This window comes from Anarrhichthys ocellatus, unplaced genomic scaffold (assembly GCF_004355925.1).
Source record: "Anarrhichthys ocellatus isolate YVR2014 unplaced genomic scaffold, GSC_Weel_1.0 scaffold103, whole genome shotgun sequence".
Classification (NCBI taxonomy): domain Eukaryota; kingdom Metazoa; phylum Chordata; class Actinopteri; order Perciformes; family Anarhichadidae; genus Anarrhichthys; species Anarrhichthys ocellatus.
In genome coordinates, this window is record NW_022280133.1 from 1,043,403 (window position 1) to 1,048,396 (window position 4,994).

Here is a 4,994-nt window from a genome sequence, read left to right on the forward strand (position 1 = left end):
CCCCCCCCCCCCCCCCCCCCCCCCCCCCCCCCCGGCCTGTGAGGGGCTAAAGCTTGTGTAAGAGAACGATCCCAGCTCTTGTCATTGGGAATAATGGGTATTGGGATTACCTCTTTAATCACAACAAAGATTAACAGATGGTATGAGAACAGTTATTAGCAAACATCTTGCACTCATCAAATCAATAAGATGATTTGTAATCAGGCTGTCGGTGCAAGTGAAAAGGGAGCCGGGGCCGTTCCCAGTGAAAGATCCTGGCAATCAGAGGCTACTGTGTAGCAATTACCTCTCCACAAAATAGGTGCTCTTCCTCCACTGGCTGGCAGTCCTCCAGAACACACGGCAGACTGATAGCAACATAGGGCATTAACACGGCAAAACACAAAACACTGCGTTGGGTAACCTTGTGTTTGATCAGGTGTGAGCTTGCTCCGTGATTTCATTTCACTTTGTGCCTTTTAATTTGGTGGATCTTGCCGCCTACTTGAGGGGGGGGGGGAGAATCTAAATGTTTACACATGCTGTCTCTACACTACAAAAGAGCGTATAGCTCATTAGCAGGTTACCATAAATAAGTCAGTGTAGGGACAAAGAGGGGAGAGCGCATACAGAGACTGCGCAAATATTTCTCCGTGGAGACGGAGACAGAGAGAGAGAGAGAGAGAGAGAGAGGAAAGCTGAAGGACATGCTGGTGCATCCACTATTGTAAGTGGAGTAATGTGTAATAGCCAAAGCTAACCCCCCCCTAGAAATATAGCCATTATTCTTCCAACAATAACTTCACTTCTTTCTGCCAATGCACACAAAAGCCTTCTCTGTGTTTTTGAGTGATCCTGCATGCAGCATTCCATACTGCAAAATTGTCCCGAAAATTTTTCATTTCAGTTTCATTTGAAATACGTGTCTTTTCTTATGTTTTCTAACTGTGTGATTATATTTCATATTGTGCTAGATTTAAAAAAAAATTGTCAAAAACAGTAATTCCCGGCCTACGAAACATGATCATGCACAACCTGGTCTCCAAATTGTATCATTGATTCCACATTTTTGTTTAATTCAGGGTCTCTAAAACGATGCTGCTTTTTTTTATACCACCTCAGCTTCACGTACCCGACTAAAGGTATCACTTTAACTCTAATTGCGTCTCATAAAGCTTACAGGCCTTTTGCAATCGACCTCACTTGTTCGCATTGTGTGCATCTTTGTAGCGGGAACAGCGAGATCAAACTGACGCTCTGGAAGATAGTGTTGACTGAAAAAGGGAAGCCGTCATTTCGGGAGCAAACGCAGAAACACGCGTGTCTGACCTTAGAGATGTTGCATTTGTAAAAACTTGGCTGTCTTTAAATATCCGAGTAACCTTGTGAACATCGTGGTCTTGGTCTTTTGTTTCCCGTCTTCTCTCTCGTTTTGGATGCCATCGAGCACACGCACGCGCAACTTCCAATGGCAGCCGAAACGCTACAATGGCCATGCATTCATCAGCAGGCTAACTTTCACTAGCTCTGAATGATAATGCTACATATCTATCTGTACCCCCTCTCTCTCAGACACACACACACCTCTACACTGTCAGTAAAACAGTGTGGATATGCACTTACCAGGATTAAGCAAGCCAAATGGTGCCAAAACAAGGACACTACGAAGTAACTGATGCTGTTTAAAAATTCAAAGGCCTCTATTGAACAGACAATGTGGCACACATATCACTGGGCCACAGATCCCAGCAGCCCACTGGTCTGGCTGCTGGCTGCTCTCATGCACATTGACCCCCCCCCCCCTCCAATCCACCAATACATCAGGAGTGCTGGATCACCATGCAAATACAGGGAAGGTTCACTGACTCGCAGTTACACTGACAGATCATCATGCAGTCCAAATTCGAAAACTGCTCCGTAAAGCACATTTTACCTGTGCTTAACTGTCGCATAACTGCCGACAGAGACACACAGGCACCTCTCCCCTCCCACACACACACACACACACACACACACACAGTCACTTGTCGAGTGGCTAATATCTTCCCAAGGTCAAACCTGACAAGGAATTCCAATGAGATTAAGTGTCATCAGTGTGACTTTAGCCCTGTTCTGCTCATTGTTCTTGGAAATGGCATTAGAGCCACAGATGACCAAAGGCCTTTGGAGCACTAAAACCTCTTCCCGTCCTGTGAGGGCCAAATTGATATGTGAGATATTTGATACAGGGCCTCCAATTCAAACATCCACATGGAGTAATGTTCTTGCGTATATATATATATATATATATATACTGTATATATATGTATATATATCTGTATCTAGGATGGTTAGGCCCATGTTTGTTGCTATGCAAGTATCCAGGTTTTATTAAATATCAGCTGACAGTGTTATTCACTCCTAAATGTGACAGAATCTTCAGTTGTTTCAAATGTCGCTCATCAGTTCATTCATTATTTATTAGCTGGTAACATTACAACAATTTCAGCATTTTGGGATTCTCTTAGGAGATCATGCAGGGTCTGTCTAGTAGGAAAAACAGTAATTGTGGTCTAAATGTTGATGCACTGTACATACATTAAATAAGTTTGTTTCCATACTAACCAGATACCGTGTTAGCTTTAATCACACACAGGTAGATCTCTACATATCTCCCTCCACATATTAGGCAGCGTTTCAGTCTGGCAGATAATCGGAGGGTTTTGTTTGCTGACTCTTGGAGTGAAGCGCCAGCCCCCTGTCGACGCGTCAGCCAGCATTTGGTGCGCTGCCGTTCACACTGAATTTGACACATAGTCTTTTGGTGGCAGCAATGAGCATTTTGTCATCTCCTCTCGAGTGCCAACTCGATGTCCAATTACACCCCGGCTACTAATTTAATTACAGTAGCAGAAGAAATGGGTTGATTCAATTCATTTCAATTAGGCCTGATTGGACCAGTCACATCACATTTTACTCATCTCAGGTAGGGGCGTGCCTGTCACATCTGATCTCGAGCCCGCCCTCGTGTGAGGCAAAGATAAGCAGGTCATGGGTATGATAACTGAAAATGTACGGTCTGGTTCACTGACGTCTGATGTAAAAAGTGTTCGCGGATCACACGGATTCAAATGCCTCCTAATCTCTGACTCTGTGATAACTGTGGGAGTAAAACACTCCACTTTCAGTACAGGATCACAGCCAGTTGCCACTTAGCAGAGCCCCAGCTACAACAGTCATTACTTATGCATGATGTCCACAATTATGTATCAAATTGTGTGTGTGTGTGTGTGTGTGTGTGTGTTTTACATATCCAACTAATGGATGTGCAGCACAGAGCAAAGCTAGAAAACATGTCAGGAAAGAAAAACACACTCTTATATTCATGTCATCCAGCTGCTATAGTTTCACTGAGTGTCTAATAATACAACACTCACACACACACACACACACGTAGACTTAAGAGTGGCTCCCTCCTGAATAGTTTTACCTTTAACACTTTAATGAAAAGACCCTTAATATAAGACCCAACACGAAGAAGTCACCCACGCCCCCATTATATAGAACCCAAAAGTCACTTTAAGAATATTATGGGAGCATTATAATAATAGACTACAAGATAATGAAGAAAAAAGATCACTTTGTTTTACACTTTACTGAAGAAACTACCACAACAACTAACCCATGACACCAATCTTTGTAAAAACAATTCAAGGATCCTATTTTAAATAATGCTTTCTTATATTAAGATAAACCCAAAAGGGAGAATATTATAGGAGTGTTATAATAATACAATTCAAGATAATGAAATTAAAAAGATCACTTCAAATTGACTGAACACACTATAGCCTAAAAAGCAGCATGTGTCACCGTGATCATAAACAATGAAGTATCGGACAAAAAGTTCAATAACACTATATATAACCAATAATTATAGGAATATTACAATGATACGTTAGCACAGAACAGAATACATGATTGTTTCAAACTCACTATCAAGTCCGGTTGACACGATATAAGTCTCTGGAGGAACATTTTATTATTATGTAAATCATAAGGTGGTGCTTGAGACATGAAATCCATGATAAGGAAACTATATTTGGCCTGTTCATCTAAAGGAATCTCACAATGAAGCCAGAGAAAGTATCAACTTCATGACAATGAAGTTCATGTTATATTGACAGCCACAGTATGTTAGTATGATAAAGCTGCAAGCAATGCCAATATCTATAATAATAAATGAGTTACAATCCAGCAGGAATATTTTAGGATAGACACTTGTCATTTAAGGATTCTGTTATATGATCATCCAATGGCAGAAAAAAAAGTAACAAGTCGTCTCTGATTGGTCGCTGAAAGAAGCCTCAGCAGTATGCCATAGGCTGCCATAGGCTGCTACATTAGCCTGCGGTGTGTGTGTGTGTGTGTGTGTGTGTGCGTGCGTGTGTGTAAACGCGTCTTGGCACCAGTTGAGGCGGCGCAAAGACGTCTGATTGGACGCTGACGCAAGGGACGCAGTTTTTCCCAGAACTGCGCCACTTTAGCGGTCGAATCAAATGCTTTACGATCACCGTGTGTGATTAAAACACACCAGGGTCTTACATCCTCGCATTTAAAACATATCTGACCGATAACTTTATGGCTGACGCACTCTGCTTATTGGTACAATCACGAGCGGGGAAAAAAAAGAGACAGAATAAATGTAAGCGTCATTTACCTCTCGGTGTCTTGTCTCGCGGTCCGGCCTCCCCTCACGGTATCCGCAGTGAAAGACAGATAGCCTCGCGGCAGACTGCAGAGTGAGAGAGAGAGAGACAGAGAGAGCGAGAGAGAGAGAGAGAGAGAGAGAGAGAGAGAGAGAGGGAAGGAGAGGAGAGGAGTTCTTACACAAGTCAGCCGCTGCAGTTTCTGAAGCAGAGAGGGCCGGTGGAGAAGCCAAGTGGCCCTTTTCTTACCTTGCGACACAGATCCAGAGGGGGTGAAATGGGTAAAAACGGTTGTTTGGGTGATTACACGTTTTCTCCCACTCCCCCCCC

At 43.0% G+C, this 4,994-nt stretch overlaps 1 long non-coding RNA gene across 1 annotated transcript in view; it reads right to left on the minus strand.

Moving 5' to 3' along the window:
- Positions 1-4,752, minus strand: part of LOC116399149 (uncharacterized) — a 24,064-nt gene extending 19,312 nt beyond the window's left edge. The window contains exon 1 of the long non-coding RNA XR_004213808.1: positions 4,676-4,752. This is a non-coding gene — a long non-coding RNA (uncharacterized LOC116399149). The remainder of the gene's footprint in view (positions 1-4,675) is intronic.
- Between the last annotated feature and the right edge of the window lie 242 nt (positions 4,753-4,994).